Raw genomic sequence first — 19,601 nt, 5'->3', positions numbered from 1 at the left:
CCAACACTTATTATGTTTTGGATTTCTTCATAATAGCCATCCTACTGGCTATGGAGTGACATCTCATTGTGATTTTGATTTGCATTTACCTAATGGTAAGTCATATTAACACGTTTTGATAGACCTGTTGGCCATTATTATATATTCTTTGGAGAAATGTCTATTCAAGTTCTTTATCCATTTAAATTTTCTATCAGTTGAGTTTTGTGAGTTCTTTGTGTATCCTAGATATTATTGCTTATTAGATATATGAATTGTAATTATGTCATCTATTCATGGGTTGGCTTTTCACTCTCTTGCCTGTGTCTTCTGATGCACACAAGTTTTTAATTTGATGAAGGTGAATTATCTTATTTTCTGTCAGTTGTTGCCAAATCCAGTGTCACCAAGCTTTTCACCTGTTGGGTTTTATAGTTTTAGTTGTTATATTTAGATCTTCCATTCATTTTGAGCTAATTTGTATATATGATGTAAGGGAACAACTTAATTTTTTTGCATGTGGATATCTAGTTTTCCCAGGACCATTTGTTGAATCAATATATTCAAGTAAATTTTTATTGAACTATAAAATACTTAAAAATCATATATATCATAAGAATACAGCTAAATATATTTTTATAAAGTGGACACATTATAAAATATGCACCCCACCAAGAAACAGAACATTACTGAAGGAGGACTTTAGGAAGTGGGGTGGGGGTGAAACAAGGACTTCATTGCCTCCATTTTGACCTCAGACTTTCTAGTTGGGTTCTTCTTTCTAGCTTCTCTCTCTCTCTCTCTCTCTCTCTCTCTCTCTCTCTCTCTCTCTCTCTCTCTCTCCTTTCTGGTTTTTCAAGTGTTATTATTTATTTTTGAGAGAGAGAAAGAGCATGAGTAGAGGAGGGGTGGAGAGAGAAGGAGAAATGGATTCTGAAGCTGGCTCCAGGCTCTGAACTGTCAGCATAGAGCCCGATGTGAGGCTGGAACTCATGAACTGCAAATCATGACTAGAGCCTAATTTGGATGCTTAACCAACTGAGCCACCCAGGTGCCCTCAGCTTGTGTCTTGACTCAAGCAGAAGATGCTGAAGGCAAAGCATCCCCTGATGGGAACCTAAAGTACCCCCTCAAGTAACAAGGACTGCCCTGAGTCAGCAAGACTCTGCCTGTGATTAACTCGTAAGACAGTGTGATCCATTTGACCTTCATTCCTTACCTGCATGTGCCCACCCACCTTTGTTCCACATTTTCCTTACATAAACCTCAAAATATGTTCAGCACTTTGGATACAGTCTTTGAGACACGAGTTTGTTGTCTTTCCTTGTGTTGGCCTCATTGAAATAAATTATTTTCTTGTTCCACCACCACTCATTTCTCTGCCTTTGGAATTTGTCAGCGGTGGGTGGATGAACCTGGTCTGTTTGAAACCCTGGAGCCTGATACTCCTGCACCTCAAGTCTGCTGCATTACCAGGACCCCAGAAGCCTCCCCACTCTTGGCCTCTGCTAATCACTCCTTGCAGTGCTCCAGCTCACCAGTGATGATTACTCTCCAACAGTTTTGCCTGTTCTTGAGCTTATAACAGTCAAATCAGACAGTATGTATTCTTTTGTGTCTGTCTCCTTTTGCTTACCATACTGCCTGTGAGAATCAGTGATGTTATTTTATAGATCAGTAGTTTTAAAAACCAATTTATGTAATACTCTATGGTATGGATATACCACAGCTTATTTATTCTCCTATAAATGGACATTTTGATTGTGTCTAGTTTGGGATATTAGGAATAGTGCTACTATAAACATTTTTGTGCATGTCCTTGGATGAATATGTTCATTTCTGGTGGATATATACCTAGGAGTAGAATTGCTAGATCACAGGAGATGTATACGTTCAGTCTTAGGGGTTACTTCCAGATGGTTTCCTGAGTGGTTGTACTTCTTTACATGCTTCTAGTAGCAAATGAGAATTCTAATTGCTCCACATCTTACCTACCACTTGGTGTTCTTTTATTTTAATTTTAACCATTTTGGTGGCTGTATAGTTGTAGTACTTTGTGATTTAATTTGAATTTCTGGCCATTTGTGTGTCTTCCTTTGTGAAATGCCTGTTCAAAGCTTTTGGCCACTTTTCTATTGATTGTTGGCTCTTATCTTACTGATGTGTAGGAATTCTTGATATTTTTAGAATGAGTGCTCAATTTGACATATATATTACAGATACTTTCTTTTGTGCTTGGGGTTGCCTTTTCACTTTCTGAGCAAGGCCTTTTAATGAATAAATATTTTTAATTTTAATGTAGTCTAGTCTATGTGCCTCTTTCCGTATGGTTGATCCCTTTTCGTGTACTTTTTAAAGAATATTTGCCTAAAGTAATGAAGATATTTCCCATTATTGTTTCCCTAAAACTTTAATTATTTTCCTTTACTTACATAGATGTACAGTACATCTGGAATTCCTTCTCATGTATGGGTTAGGTAGAGAATGAGATTCTTTTTTATACCATATGGATATCCATTGATCAAGGCCATTCTTTCCCTGTTGTACATCCTATTGCAGTTACTTCAAATGTGCCACCTTTGTCATAAATTGTGTCTCTTTCTGAACTCTCTGATCTGTTCTACTGGTGCCTGTTTAATTTTCTATTGATGTGAGCTGCCATACTTTACACTGTAGCTTTAGAATGTCTTGATATATGGTGGTATAAGCCTTATAGATTTGTTCTTCTTATTCTTAGCCCTCTGTATTTTTACATAAACGTTAGGATCAGTTCATCAATTTTTTTAAAGAAAGACAGCACACGTATTAAGATTTCATTAGATTGTATTGAATGTGTTGATTATTTTGGGAAAGAATTGTTATCTTTTCAATACAGAACTTTCCAATCCATGACTCAAACAATGCAAGGGATAGGTGCCCTAACCCCTCATGTAGTCAAAAATCCACAAAGAACTGTTGACTCTTCAAAGTCATAACTACAAATAGCCAACTGTTGACCAGAAGCGTTACCAATAAATAGTTGATTAATGTAGTTTGTATGTTATCTGTATTATATACCATATTCTTATAATAAAGCAGGCAAAAAGAAAATGTTATGAAGAAAATCATAAGAAATGTAATGGAATACTACTTGGCATTGAGAAAGAATGAAATCATGACATTTGCAGCAATGTGGATGTAACTGGAGGGTATTATGTTAAGTGAAATAAGTTAGAGAAAGACAGATACATATTTTCACTCATATGTGGAATCGAGAAACTTAACAGAAGACCATGGGGGAAGGGAAGGGGAAAAAATAGTCATAAACAGAGAGGGAGGGCAGCAAACCATAAGAGACTCTTAAATACAGAGAACAAACTGAGGGTTGATGGGGTGGGGGGAGAGAGAAAATGGGTGATGGGCGTTGAGGAGGGCACTTTTTGGGATGAGCAGTGGGTGTTGAGCACTGGGTGTTGTATGTGAGTGATGAATCATGGGAATCTACCCCTAAAACCAAGAACACACTGTATGCACTGTATGTTAGCTAACTTGACAATAAATTAAATTTAAATAAAAGGAAAATCAAAAGAAAAGAAAATACATTTATAAGATTGTATTGTATTTACTGGAAAAATTCCAGGTATAAGTGGACCCACATGGTTCAAACACATGTTATTTGAAAGTCATATATTTTTTCTTTTCTTGAGTGTTTAATATTTTATTTTCAATAATATTTTATAGTTTTCAGTATAGAGATCTTATTCATCTTTTATTAGATTTAGTATTAGATTTTGTTATTAATGCCACTGTAAGTGACATTTAAATTTTTTATTTAAAAATTTTTTACTCATTTCTAGAAACAAAATCAATTTTTTACATCGACTAATATCTAGTAATCTTGGTAAATTCACATATTTATAGTAGTTACTTGATTCTCTTAGATGTTTTGTCTTTGGAATTATGTTGTCTGCAAATAATGAGAGTTTTATTTTCTTCCTTTCCAATCCTTATGCTTTTTACTTCTTTTTCTTGCATTGGTTAGGATATTTAGCATAATATTGACAGAAATGATAGTGAGCATCTGTCTTTTTTGTTCTATTAGGAGAGAGGCTTTCAGTAATTCACCATTAAGTATGCTTTTTTTGTTCAGTGTCTTCTTTTAAATTAATTCAAGTGTAGTGGACACTGTGTATGATGTTTATTATAGATAATATTTGTCAGAAATAGATAGATCTCTTATATTTTTACTTGGTAAGTTTCTTTTTTTTAATCATGAATTGATGTTGAATATGTCAGTTTTTTTTGTATCTTTTGAGATAATCATACAATTTTTTCTCCATTTATAAAGAGGATTTTTGCATCTGTATTCATAAATGCTTGGTCTGTAATTTTATTTTCTTGTAATGTCTGTTAAGTTTTGGTACTATTGGTTTTGGTTTTTGTTATTGTTTGTTTTGCCTCACAAAACAAGTTGAGAAGATTAATTGTTTTCTATTCTTGGAAGAGTTTATGTGAGCTTTGCATTAATTTCTATCTTAAATAATTAAAAGAATTTGCCAGTGAAGGTGTCTGTGCTTGGAGCTTACTTTTAGGCAGGTTTTTTTTTTTTTTTTTTTTTTATAAGAGACTCGTTTTCTTTTATAGATAAAATGGTATTCAGATTTAAAATTTTCCCTTTATCTAGCTGCACGTTTCATTTTTAAGCAATTTGTTTTTCTCATTTAAATTGTCAAATTTACTAGTGGAAAGTTATTTGTGAAGTGTTTTATTAGATTATTAGCAACTGTATGCTTTGTAGCCATTTTCTCCTTATCCCCACCAGATGTTGTCAATTTGTGTTTTCTGGTTTTATTTTTCTTTGTCAGTCTTGCTATGCAGTTAACACTTTTGTTAATCTTTTCAAAGAATAAACTTTTGGTTTTTTAGAGTTTTTCTGTTGTACATTTGATTTGTATTTTGCTAAGATTTTCTCCTTTTAAAAATTTTCTGGGGTGCTTGATTGGTTCAGTAGATTAAGTTCTTGATTTCAGCTCAGGTCATGATTTCTCAGTCATAGGATTGAGCCCTGTGTTGGTTTCTGTGCTGAGCATGGATTCTGTCTCCTTCTCCCTCTGCTTCTACCCAGCTCACACTCACATGCATGCTCTCTCTCTCTAAAAAAATTAATAAAATTACTTTTTCCTTCTTATTTTTTTGGGGTTTGATTTTCTTTCCTTTTTCTAGCTTCTTGATAATTCATTTAGGGCTGTAATTTCATTCTAATCACCCATTTTAGGTGTATCTCACAAATTATTTGTGTGTGTGTGGGTGTCTGTGAAAAGCAGCTAATATAGTTTTATTATTTTTTATTTTTTTATTATAGTTTATTGTCAAGTAGATTTCCATATAACTCCCAGTGTTCATTCCAAGAAGTGCCCTCCTCCATGCCCATCACCCATTTTCCTCTCTCCCCAACTCCCCACCAGCCCTCAGTTTGTTCTTTGTCTTTAAAAGTCTCTTATGGTTTGCCTTCTTCCCTCTCGTTAACTATTTTTTCCCCTCTCCCTCCCCTATGGTTCTCTGTTAAGTTTCTCCTGTTTCACATATGAAGAAATGGCCAACAGAAATGATGATCACAAATTCTAATACATACAATCTTATCATTCAGTTAAAATATTTTCAAATTTCAGATGTGATATATCCTTTAGCCAATGCACTATTTTCAGTGTACCATTCAATTTCCAGGCAGTTGAGGATTTTCTCATTGAATATTTGTCGGGTCCGCCCCAGCCAGCAAGGCGGGAAATCCTTGCGGGTTCTTTCCTGAGGGAGGGAGAGAGAAATAGGGCAGGAAGGGGACACACAGAGAGTGAGGCAAGACAAGTGGTTTCTGATCAAGCCCCCTTTATTAAGAAAATAATTCACTCTTATATAGGGTTTGGGGCGGGGAACTGACCCAGGTTGGTTGCCAGGTAACAGAGTCAAATGATTATTAGAGAAAGGAGAAACCGAAACTGAAACTCCGGACACAGCATCAAAAGAAGCACCCAGACTTGCGTCTGCAATGCTGGGGAGGGGAAGCTTAGCGCTGCATAAACCAGAATGCGGTTTGATCTTTTGTTCATTTTGGCTTTTTTCGTCTGGCTCAGTATGACTGTCTCTGAATCCCGGACCAGGAAATGCACTCTCCTAGCCTCCAGATGTAAATCTTGTTTTCCTTGGTGGCTCCCTGGAGAGAGATATCTCCTTGCCTGAGGCGGCCAAAACTCGGCGGCCCCCAACAAATATATTTTATTGCTTAATTCCAATGTGCTTAATTCCAGAGTATATATTCTGAATATTATGATTACTCGAAGTTTGCATTATACCTGAGCATATAGTTTGTTTTGGTAAATGTTCTTTGTGCATTTGAAATGAATTTTTATATATTTTTTGTTGGTGCAGTTTCTGTGTGTGGTCAGATTTGTTAATTGTATTATTCAGATCTTATTTAGACTTAATGCTTTGATTTCTTGGAAGGATTGGGGTAGAATCTGTAGCTTGATGTCTTTCATCAGTTTTGGAACATTTTTAGCAGTTTTCTCTTAAAACATTGCTTTTTGCTTAGTTCTCTCACTCTTTTTCTTTTTGGGACCTCAATTTTACATTTTACATCTTTTTAAAAACGTAATGTTTATTTGTTTATGAGAGAGAGAGAGAATGCACATGTGTGCTCATCCATGAGCAGGAGAGGGTTAGAAAGAGAGGGAGAGGGAGGATCCAAATAGGTTGCACACTTAGCAGGGAGCCACACATGGAGCCCAATTTTATGACCTTGAGACCACAACCTGCACTAATACCAAGAGCTGGATGCTTAACTTACTGAGCCACCCAGAAACCCCACATTTTACATTTTTAAACTGTGTCAAGCATATCTTTTATGCTTTTTTCCTGTGTTTCCCATTCTTCCTTTTTTTTGTTCAGTTTGGATATTGTCTACTGGTTTGTCATTCAGATTACTGCAGAGTGAATCTGCTGTTAAACCCATCTGTCAGTGCACTACATATAGTTCTAGAATTTTCATTTGGTTCCTTTTATATATTCCAAATATCTGGTGACATTTTCTATCTTTATTTTCACATCTTTTCCTTAATTTTATTAAACATATTAATGATAATTATTTATAAAATTATTGGCTGTTAGCTTCAATATCTATATTATCAATGGGTCTACTGTGGTTTTTGGTCATATTATCTATAGTATCTATTATCATAGTAATTTTTGATTGAATGCCAAGCATTGTGTGTAAAAAATGATAGAGGCTCTAAATGTTACAATTTGCTATTATTTTATCCTAGAGAGGGTTTACTTTTCTCTACAAGGCAGAAAAATCAGAGATTGATTACCTTAATCTAGCTGAGTCGAGGTTGGGTCTCAGTTTCCATAAGTATCAGTCTGCCTCTGGATGGTCCCTGTTCCTTAGGGAAAACACTTGAGGACTTCAAGTGAGACCCTTTTGTGTTTACCTCTTTTCCTTGATGAGTCTTCAATTCTGATCTTCATTTGCAGGGTACAGTGATCATGGTATCTGCCCTGTCAGGTAAGAAACTCTACATCACTTATTGATGCCTCTTGCAGTGTTTTCACTTTTTATGTTGTTACATGTCAGAGTAAAATGAGCCATATGTTTGAGGGCCTTCACATATCTGATTCTGACCGTGTATCTCTCACAGGATCACATACACTCCATCTTGGTCCTTGACATATGCACATATAACCAGGAAAGTGTTGATAAGATCAACACCTCACTTTTCTGAGGTTTTCTTTCTGTCTTTTTTAAATCTTAGCCTTTCTAGTTCTCATTACTTTTATACCTCTCTGATGCCTTTATCAGTTTAGTATTTTATTGAGCTTTTCTTGATGTTATTCAAGGAAATATTGATTTGCCATTAAGCATTTAGTTCTACTTGGATGTCCTCCATAAATGTTTATTTGCAAAAATTAATGGCTTTTAGAAGCACATGACATCATAGATCTGACCTATGATTTTAATTTAAGCCTTTAACTACTAAATTTGACTTAATAAGTGAATGCTAAGTATTAGGAATTAAAAAAAAATAAAGAATGACTACATATGGCCTTTGGAAGAATAATTCAAACCTGATAGGAGATCATTAAGTCTTTTCATTAAAGTAAAGAAAATGCATTATTTTTAGTTTGTAAACTCCTGTTGATTTTAGAGCAGTCACAAAACTCTAATACCCATATAATTAATGTGCTGTGAGACCATATTATTTTTATCTCTAAGAAAGAAATTGATTTCTGAGGGCCTTGATACCTTAGAAAGACAGATTTTGGAGAGACAGAAGTAAAACCTTAGTGGTTTAGGTGATATTTTAGTACCTGATTTTTAGTGTTGTTGAGGTTATGTTTTCCTTTCAGTGATTTTGACCATCCAAAAGGGGGACATTTCAGAAATAAATGAAATGATCTTATTTAACTCCAAGCACAGATTTGGCAGAACCAAGATACAAAGATGTATGTCAATAGAGAGTTGATTTAAAAGGGAATCAGCTCATAGCTTCTTGGTAATCACACATCTCTTTACCCCAGAACAAACCATACCTTCCACAAACTGGATGGTAGACTTGCTCTGTATGACTGTTGTGTAGAAACCACTGCGTTTCATCTTGTATAAGACACTATTGATTGTAAGTCACTTCATTATTTTTAGGGCCAGCAGTATGAAAAAGCAATGTCAATTAAACAGTTATATGGCATTTTCATATCTTTAAGAATTTATATTTTATTGAAAGAACTCGTCTGTACTTACTTAAACATATATTTTTATTATTTATCACTCTTGTACATGTACAAAAAGGAATATTAGTTTAATACCTTGGATCGGGCTTTTCTAAACTTAATCACCTTCGGAGTCCAACTCTACTGAGTCACTGTGACTCAGTCATCATCGTCACGGTGTTTTCCCACGTAGTACCATCCTCTGTGTCCTCAGGAGTGCTAATGTTGAATTATTTCTTAAAAGAGTGTTTCAGTATTGTCTCTGGGCTTTCTTCCAGGCTGTTGGCACATATTCTGTGCATTTTGATGGTATCATCAGATGGCTTATCTGACAACAAAGACTTGTATTCTTCAAATGATCTGCAAGTGGTTCGTTGACCAAAGCATAGAAGGTTGTAGTTGTTCTCTCCAGTCCCCAGGAGGCATAGCATGGTTTGTGCAGAGGGGTCTGGCAGTGATTATTATGTAAGAACTGCTACCTGGTTGGCAGCACTGCGAGACCATCCTGATTTCAGATTTGTTAAAATGTACAAGCTGTGTTTTGTTATTAGTCAAATTTGGTGTATGTTGGCATATGTTCTGGCCACTTACTATCTGACTATACATGATGTGCTTTGTATTTCTGGCCACAGATATATGTGTCTTTGTGCAGACAGTACGGAGAGAAATGATGAGTTTAGCACACTGCTTGACATTAATATTTGATATTTGGGGGTTAGGGGAGGATCATTTTAACATTATTGAGTGACTAGGAACAGAAATAGGCACAAGAGACTGTGAAAGTAGATGACAGAAAAAAGACGTGTTGGTTTTGATTGATTTGCCTGGGAGATCTTTGTAGTCTCCTTTGCTCGAATTATGCTCAAAGTTACATAAACATATGTGAGCACCACTCTCTACCCCACCCTGTCCTTCCCTTACATGTTACTCTCTTATTCATAAGCAGTTAGATGCTTTGTTGGTTTGGTGCACCAAAATCTCACCTACTATTGCCTCTACATCTTCCAGAACCCAATCATTATAATTATTTTTGATTTCTACTCTTTTAAAGGTTGTTTTTTAATGTTTATTTTTGAGAGGCAGAGAGAGACAGAGCACAAGCAGGTGAGGGGCAAAGAGAGAGAGAATGGGAGACACAGAATCAGAAGCAGGCTCCAGGCTCCGAGCTGTCAGCACAGAGCCCGACGTGGGGTTCAAACCCAAGGACCATGAGATCATGACCTGAACTGAAGTCAGACAGTCAACCGACTGAGCCACCCAGGCGCCCTGATTTCTACTCTTTTAAAGCTTTAAATGTTATTTTATTTTGTGCCATATCTTAATTTCCCTAAAATTATAAATGTCATATTTATTAAGTTTTCAAATAATTGAAGACCATTTTGTTTTGGAATTATTGTTTATAATTTTTTGAGGTCTTTCAAGGTGATTGGAAGAGCACAAGACATTATAACATGAATATTGGATCCACAGAGTATGCGATGCTTAATGAGTTAGAGTAATGTTGGGATTACAATCCAAATCTTTCTCAGTGTTTTGAATTGGGCAACTATTTAGAGAGCAGCTGTCCTCTTGATGTTGCTGCAGCCACTGCTGTGTCTTTGCTTCTAAAATTTTTATTAGCCTGGACTCTTTCAGTTGCAAATGACAGGAATCCAATTCAAATTGACTTAAGCAGAAAAGGGAAATTATTAGCTCATTAACACTAAGAAGCCCTGGTGTGTCTATGGATCAGGTATGGCTGTATCCAGGGTCTTATCACTCCCAACATTTGGTTTTGCCTTCCTCTGTGTTGCTCTCAGTGAAGCTGTCTTTTACTTGGTGGCCTCTGCAGCTCAAGACTTAGCTTCTACTAATTTATAACCTCAGAAGAAAGGTTCTTTTGCCCAGTATTTCTAGTTGGAGTCCTAGAATCAGGTCTCTTTGGTCTTTCTTAGTTTGCATATTTATTTCTGATGCACTTACTGTGGCCAAGAGGATGGATTTTATTGAGTTGGCCCTGGTTTGAACCTTCCTTGGGTTCCCTGCCTGCTCTGGAACTATGTGGACTCAGCACGAGGCTTCTCAAAGTAGAAGTCAACAGTAAAAGTCAAAGAAGGAAGATGGTGGACTAGCCAAACTGATGGATTCTCCTCACTGGCACTATCAAGCTGAGGCCCAGCAGTTTACGGCACATGTAAACTACTTGGCCTATCTGAACAAGAGGGGAAAGTAAAAACTACACTAGTGAATCTGGATTTAATCCAGGGAAATAGATCCCCAACCTCAGCTCTGACTCTGTCAGCCTTGTAGGGTAGGTAATATTACTTCCCCACTTCAAAATTATGTCAATCAAGTCTGAAGAGGGAGAGGATGATGACACAAGAGGGCGGCAGAGGGTCAAGGTTGCAAAGGTCTTGCCCTGGGAGTCAGAGTCACTACTTTCAACCCTGAGAACCTGGGCCAGGAGGTTTTCTGCTGCACTCAGCCTTTGGAGGGTAGTGATGGTGCTTGATCTTCCTTTAGAACATTTTGATTCTTTACATTTTTCTTTTAGATATTCTAGATCTCTCCTTCTAGACCTGTTATATGTATGTTGGGCCCACTTAAGTTCTCCATTATGTCTCTTCTCTTTCATAATTTTTGGTACTCGCTCTTCTTGTGCTTTATTCTGGGTAATTTTTAGCTTTGGATTCCAGCTTACCAGCTTCCACTTCTAAAAAGTATACTTATTTGGCGTAATTTTCATACCGTATTATGCATTTCATTTCTGTATTTTCTATTTGTTTTTGAAATCTTTTTTTTTTTCATTTGAGAAATAGTGGGAGGAATGGAGGGGCAGAAGGCAAGTGAAAGAGAGGATTGCAAGCAGGTGTGCCACTTGGCTCTCGCTCTCTCTCAAAAAATTTTTTGAACAACGTTCTGTTCTTGTCTTAAGGAGTCAGTATTAGCACTTATTTTCTCAAGAGATTATATATTTTTATATTGAAGTCCTTCTAGTCTTTTTCTATTATGAAGACTTTCAAGGTATTAATTTTTCTTTGTTGCTTTTGCTGACCCTTGTGGGTTTCCTTGTGTGTTCTGTAGTTTTAGTCTGTGAGTTAAAAAAAAAATTTTTTTTTCTGTTTTTATTTATTTTGGAGAGAGAGAGACAGTGTGAGCAGGGGAGAGTCAGAGAGAAAGGGAGACACAGAATCTGAAGACAGGCTCCAGGCTCTGAGCTAGCTGTCAGTACAGAGCCTGAAGCAGGGCTCAAACCCACAAACCGTGAGATCATGACCTGAGCCGAAATCAGATGCTCAACTTACTGAGCCACCCAGGCGCCCCTAGTCTGTGAGTTTTATCTTCAAGGATATTTTCCTATGAGTTCTGAGAGTGCCCTGGGTGGTTGAGATGTTGCTATGGGGCAGTTTTACTCTTATTGATCTGAGCTTTCTGGATAGGGAGCCGTGGAACCCTATACATGTGTATAGAGCAGGATTGCGTTTCTGATTTCTTGGTGATCATTTTTCCACCGGTGTTTTAATGAAGACAACCCTTTCCTTAAAACCATGCTTGCAGCTTATGGCTTCATTTCCTATCCCCAGGTGGAAATAAAAAAATCAAAGCTCCTAATTTGTATATCTGATGTAGTTTCCTCAATTTTATCTTTGTTTCTGGCATCTGAAGAGTTCCATCTTTTTACAGTCTAGAGTTCAGCTTTGTAATACAAATATTTTGTTATGTTTTTCCAATATATTCTTTTCCCTGCATCTATTGTATTTCCCGTCTTGACCAGAAGTCACTTACTTATTTTGCATTTCTGTAGCCCCTACTATATTGTCTTTCACATAGTGGGAATTACACACACACACACACACACACACACACACATACATACATATAATTTTTAAAATTCATTTTTATACTTAGTAACTGCAAAAGGTATTTCTAGTTAGAAGAATTACAAGGCTAAGAGAAGAAACTACATCTGCTGCATAGAAAGGAAGAAACTTGCCATAATATTATAACAAAATGTCTGTAACACCTACATGTTTTAAAAACATGTTCAAAATATATGCATACTGTAAGAGGCAGAATACTGACCCTCAGATAGGTCCATATCCTAATCCCTAAAATAGATTGGAATATGTGCGGTATAAGGCAAGGGGTGGAGTCAAGGTTGTAGGTAAAATTAAGATTGCTAATCAGTTGACCTTAAAATAGGGAAATTATCCTGGATTATTCTTTTTTAAATTTTTAAATTTTTTAAAATTTATTTTTAAGAGACAGAGAGAGACAGTGCAAGCAGGGGAGGGTCACAGAGAGAGAGAGGGAGATACAGAATCCGAAGACAGGTTCCAGGCACTAAGCTGTCAGCACAGAGCCTGATACAGGGCTTGACCCCACGAACCGTGAGATCATGACCTGAGCTGAATTTGGATGCTTAGCCGACTGAACCAACCAGGCGCCCCTATCCTGGATTATTCTAATGTGACCCATATGATTACATGAGTCATTTAAATATGCAAGAGGGAAGCCAGAAGAATCCGTGTCAGGGTCATGTGTTTTGAGAAAGACTTAACTGGCCATTTGGCTTTAAAGATGGAGGAAGGGGTTTCAGGCCAAAGAAAGAGGGTAGCCCCTAGATGTCGGAAAAGGCAAGAAAATGGATTCTCCGCTACAGCCTCCAGAAAGGGACATAGCCTTACTGATAACTTCACATTAGCCTAGTGAGACCCATTTAGACTTTTGACTCCATATATAATATATATTTGTAATAAATTTGAGTAGTTTTAAGCAATCAAGTTAGTGGTAATTTGATACAGTATCAATAGGAAGGTGAAGCACATACTGTGTGACCCAGTAATTCCACTCCTAGAAGAAGTGTGCTGAATGTACACTGCAGCAGGAAAAGTGTAGTAGAATGTTCAAATAGCACTATTGTAATACCTGGAAATGACCCAAATACTCATCAGAAACAAAGCAGATAACTATGGCATGACTCACTGCAAGACCGTGAACAGTGAGAGTGACCTGTCTGCATGCACATGCAGCAGTATGGCTGATTATCCCAGTCACGTGCTAGCAAAGGAAACAGACGCAAAAACAATGCATACTGTATAAGTTAGTTCATATAGTGTATAAAAAGCTACAGAAGTTATATATTGTGGTATTGTGATAGAAGTTGGGATAACGATCAAGATTATCTTTGATGGAGATACACTTATATATACTTAACTTTTACATGGTTTTCTTTTCTCTTTTAAAGATTTTGTTTTTAAGCAATTTCTGCACTCAACTTTGGGCTCAGACTTAAAATGCCAAGATCAAGAGTCACATGCTCCACCAACTGAGCTGGGCAGGCACCCCTTTTATGCATCTTTCTGTGTGTATGTTAACTTCAGTTAAAAACAGAACATGTCCTGGTCATTGTGTCATTTTCCATGAGGGCTGGACTTTTGTCAGTGTGGGTGAGGCTCCATCTCATTGCCAGTGAGCTGAGCAGTCAGATGGAGAACTTGTGATTGGATGAGTTTTCTGCTACATGGTCTGACTTCTTCCTGGCCATTTTATCAAAGAAACTGAGAAAGGGACAGTTTTTGTAGTACTCATTTGTGATTTGCCCAGTGAAAATTCTGATGATTAGAATTCACAGATATCTGATGTGTTTTTGACAACTTATAACAGACACATGCTATTCTAACAAAACATTTCGAATTTTACTTCTGCAAGTACTATATTTTCATGTCATTTAATGTGGCATTTTAGGCAGCAGGACCAGTTATATGATTCAAGTGCCAATATATTAAAGATACTCCTGGAAGTAGATTTATTTGAATGTGCCTAGTGGTGTGATATTAGGAAAATTTAATTTGGGCAAGACTTCATACTGGCATTTGTTGGAAAATCTGTTTTAATGAGTACAGTCTGTCCTCCTCAATATGGTACGACGTGGTCGGTCTGGCTCTGCTGTCAGTAGCCACATGGGTTTAGGCAAGTAATTTATGTACACATTTTGTCATTATCTCACACTAAAAAATGTATGCCACTATTACAGCTCTGCACTAAACACAGGAGTTGTCGCCATGTTGTAGCATGTTAAGGCAGCAACAATATGGGTTTAGAAACGGGGTCATTAGTCAAGGTATAACATTTGCACTAGAGCAGTTCAAGCTTTGCTCCACCTGGCTGTGTCAGTGGGGGCTTCTGAATGCGGAAGGGGCTGTTGAGAGGCCGCCTCCACATGCCTGGCATATAGAAGAAGCTGCCTTAATAACTAGTAGTTGCAGGGTTGATGGTATTTATGACTTGTTATGTGTCCCGGTTGTAGTTTCAGATTCGGAACGAATAGTTGATACCGAGCAAGGATAGAACTTCATTACTTGATGATAATATTCATGAGCAAGTGAAATCCTTATAGAAATAAATATGAAGATCTAACATTCCTGAATCTTGAATTTTCATCATAAATATTCCAAATATGCAGTGAAATACAGAGAATAAAAAATGAACAACTCTGTGCTGGCCATCTAGAGTGAATATTCTCAATAGTTTGCCCTGTTAACTTCAATTTTTTAAAAGCAGTGAAACCATTGTAATTACAGTTGCAGTCTCCTTTCCGCAGACCTATTTATTTCCCCCCCCCACTGAGATGGAACTACTAAGCTGCAATTTTGTAGTCATGTTCTTGTAGTTTGAATAGACATCTACATGTTCTTGAATAGACATCTACATATCCATAAGCAGACATTACATAGATGGGGTGTGGTATGTACATTTTCCTGCAACTTGATCCTTTTGTTCAAATGTATTTTAGAGATTTATCTGTGATGGGATATATGTCATTCTAGTTGATGTATTTTAAAATGCTGTATAGTATACCTTAAAAATTGTTTTAGAGAGAGAGCATGAGTTGGGGAGAGGAGCAAAGTAGGAGAAAGAGAGAATCCTAAGCAGGCTCCACATTCAGCATGGAGCCCAACGTGGGACTTGATCCCACAACCTTGAGACCATGACCTGAGCCACCCAGGTGTCCCCCTTTTTAATATTTTACAGTGTATTGATTTTTTTCACTATTAATAGGTATTTGGAGAATTATTAAATTCTTATTTCAGACAATGCCACAATAAGCATGTTCTTTTTGCACCTGTGCTAGAGTTTTTCCTATGTTTCTAGATGCATCTGGATCTAGTTGGTAGAACACCAGTTTGCACTTCAGCAGTATGTGAGAGTTCCTGCTGCTTCACTTTCTCTCTTAGATAAGTCCTTGCCAGTCATATTCATGGGTGTAAGAGGATATTTATTTTTAATATGCATTTCTTTGCTGTTGTGGAACATTAAATCTCTGAGTCCTAAATATTCTTCCAGTAAATAACCTTTTTGCTTAGGAGAACCAGATTCAGTTTCTCTGACTTGTGATTTTCCATCCCCATTTTTTGTCCCCGCTGAGACTGGTCGATCTAGAAATGCTGGGGTTCAGTTATGTCCTGGGTCTGACAAGCAGCACAAAGGAGGCTAGTGCCCTTGGGTCAGTTACAGATCCCTCTTTCTTTGAGAATAGCATGATCTGATGTAGACAGGTAGGAGCAACACATGCTCCTGGCGTATCTGCGTCTTGCTAACTCCGTATAGTCCATGCTCAGAAAGGGTCTAGTGAGATATCTGTTTCCAAATATAAGAGCAAAAGGTAGTGAGTCTTGGTGAGAAAGGGATTTAAAAACAGGAAAAATGGACTATTCAGTTAGAAGAAAATGCTATATCCATTTTTTTGCCTCTGTCAGCTTATCCTGGATGACTAGGGTACACCATTTCAAATGATTAAAAAATCCTTTGCCATTTTATGTATACAAAACATTGTATTTCATATGTCAGTTATGAAGCACAATACAAAAATAGACCTATGAAGCCAATATCCAGCTTGAGAATGAAAACATTATAGTACTGTTAATTTTCCTCTCCAACTACTGTGCTGCATTTTATGCTTATCATTTCCTTGCTTCTTCAAAATAATTTGCCACATAAGAATGTACCTCTAAGGCACATATTGAGTGCTTTTGCTTGGTCTGTGTTTTAAAAATGTACTATGCAGTTTTCTGGTTTGCTTTGTTTATCCGTTATTGCTAATTATGTTCTTGCATATGTAGTTGCAGCTGATTCTATTCTCTGTGTAATGTTATATTGTGTGAATATCACACAATTTTTCAGATTGCTATTGATAGATATTTGAATTGTTTCCAGTCTCTCCTTGCCCCCTCCCCCATTAATATAAACTTGTCTCCTAATGGAGTACAGTTGCTACAGTCCTGGGGTCATGAGATTTGCTGGAACATCTTTAACTTTCAAGTTTATGCTACATTGTTTTCCAGTGGTTACTCTTCCACCAGCAAAGCATGAGAGTTCCCATTGTTCCTCAACCTTGCCAACGTCTGGTATTGTCAGAGTTTTACGTTTTTACCACTCTAATGGTCGTGGATTGGCATCTCGTTGTGGTTTTATTCTTAATTTTTCCTGATTACTAACCAGGCTGAGCAGGGTTTTTGAAATTTCTGCATGAAATACTTATTCATGGCCTTTTACCCCCATTATGGATTGTTAGATCTGTCTTCTATTGCTACGGAAGCTACTGCATCTCAAGCATCTCAAGATCTTTATAGATCTTTGACTGATTTGTGATTGGGTTTGCCTGGGTAGTTTAGTTTATTGTTATTTTTTAAATGTTTGTTTGTTTATTTATTTATTTATTTTGAGAGAGAGAGTGCATATGTATGAAGAAGCAAGTGGTGGAGGGGCAAAGCGAGAAGGGGAGAGAGGATCTGAAGTGGGCTCTGTGCTGACAACAGAGAGGTGAGGCTTGAACTAACAAACCGAGAGACCATGACCTGGGCCAAAGTCAGATGCTTAACCAACTGAGCCACCCAGGCAGTTTATGAAAGACTTTAGGTCATTGGTATGCCAGGCGTGGCTACAGGCTGGGTAAGGTTTAGGTGTGCTGCCTTTGTTCATTGTGGGGCTCACTCTGAAGGATGAAAGGCTAACTGAGGCATACCTTTTTAATGGTGTATAGTTGCAATACAGTAAAGTCAACACCAATTGCACCAGCATATTTTAAGCCTCAGCTCACATTGCATCTCCCATTGGCCAAAGCAAGTCATAGGTAAGGCTATGGTAAGTGTATTTGGTTCAAATGGAGCCATGGCAAGAGTGAAGATGTCTCCTTCTGTAGAGGAGTGTCAAGAATTTTAACTGAGAAAAGTGAAGGTATGGAAAAATATATTTTATATAAAAGGAAACCAAACGAGATCAGCTTAGCTCCTATATCTGTAGCTGAGAGAGGTGGGTATACTTGTATCAGATGAAATAGAACTTAAGTAAAAATCCATCACAAGAGACAAAGGACATTCTATAATGATCAAAAGGTGAATCTGCCAGAAGATATTGCAATTATGAACATATATGTACTTAACATCAGAGCACTTCAGTGTATCAAGCGAACATTGACAGAACTGAAGGAGAACTAGACAAAGCAGTTGTAACAGTAGAAGACTTCAATACCCCACTTTCCACAATGGAGAGAAGATACACAGAGGATCAGTAAAGACACAGAGGACTGGAACAATATTAGAGAGCAAATGGATCTAACAAATACAAAGCACTCCACTCAATATCAGCAGAATACATGTTCTTCTCAAGCACGTACAGAACTTTTATGTTAGGTCACAAAACAAGTGTTAAAAAATTTAGAATGATTGAAATCATTCAAAAGATCTTTACTGATCACAGTAGAGTAAAGGTAGAAATAAGTTAACAGAAGGAAAACTGGAAAATTCACACAAATAAGTGAAACTAAATAAACACTCGAACAACCGGTGGGTTAAAGAGATCAAAAAGGAAACCAGAAAATACTTTGAGATAAATGAAAACAAAAATACAACATAATGAAACTTATGGCATACAACAAAAGTAATACTAAGATGAAAGTTTATTGTAATAAGTGAATACATTAAAAAATCTCAAATAAGCAAGTTAACTTTACACCTCAAGAAGCTAGAAAAAGTAGAATAAACTGAACCCTCAAGTATCAGAATAAAGAAAATAACAGTTCAGGGAAGAAATAAATGAGGTAGAAAATAGCAAAACAATAGAAGAAAATCAGTGTAACTAAGAATTGATTTTTTGAAAACATAAAATTGAAAAATCTTTAGCTAAAGTAATTAGGAATCAAAGAGAAGACTCAAAATCAGATATGAGAGAAGGGATATTAAAAACATGCTACAGTAATAAAAAGGATCATAAGAGACTATCATCAGCAATTCTATACCAAAAAACTAGATACCCCAAAAGAAATGAATAAATTCTTAGATACATCCAATCTACCAAGACTAAATCATGAATAAATAGATCTGTGATTTCTATGGAGGTTGAATCAGTAATAAAAGAAACTCCCAACATAGAAAAGCCAAGGACTAGATGGCTTGTTGGTGAATTCTACCAAACATTTGAATAAGAATTAATGGGGCACCTGGGTGGCTCAGTAGGTTGAGCTCAGGATCTGGAGGTTTGTGAATTTGAAGCCCCCCCTCCCCCCAAGGAGCTCTGTGCTGACAGCTTAGAGCCTGGAGCCTGTGTCCAGTTCCATCTCTCTCTCTGCCTCTTACCCACTCATATTCTCTTTCCCTGTCTCTCTCTCAAAATTAAACGTTTAAAAAGTAATTAATGCCATTTCTTTTCCAAATCTTCTAAAGAATTGAAAAGAGAATACTTTTAAATTCATTTTATGAGGCTGGCATTACCCCAATACCAAAGCTAGACAAAGACACCAAAAGAAAGATACCACTGTAGGCTGGTATCCTGGACAAATATAGATGGAAAAAGTCCTCAACAAAATACAAGCAATCTGGATCAAACAACATATTAAAAGGAGCATA

The 19,601-nt window shown here is 36.9% G+C and overlaps 1 protein-coding gene across 1 annotated transcript in view; it reads left to right on the top strand.

Moving 5' to 3' along the window:
- The first annotated feature begins 7,498 nt into the window (after positions 1-7,498).
- Positions 7,499-19,601, top strand: part of L3MBTL4 (L3MBTL histone methyl-lysine binding protein 4) — a 354,831-nt gene continuing 342,728 nt past the window's right edge. Inside the window, exon 1 of the mRNA XM_029922679.1 lies at positions 7,499-7,516. The gene's annotated coding sequence lies outside the window, so the exon portion shown is untranslated. The remainder of the gene's footprint in view (positions 7,517-19,601) is intronic.

Source organism: Suricata suricatta, chromosome 14 (assembly GCF_006229205.1).
Source record: "Suricata suricatta isolate VVHF042 chromosome 14, meerkat_22Aug2017_6uvM2_HiC, whole genome shotgun sequence".
NCBI classification, from domain to species: domain Eukaryota; kingdom Metazoa; phylum Chordata; class Mammalia; order Carnivora; family Herpestidae; genus Suricata; species Suricata suricatta.
The sequence above is the reverse complement of the archived record's forward strand: the minus strand, read 5'-3'. Positions and strand labels throughout refer to the sequence as shown.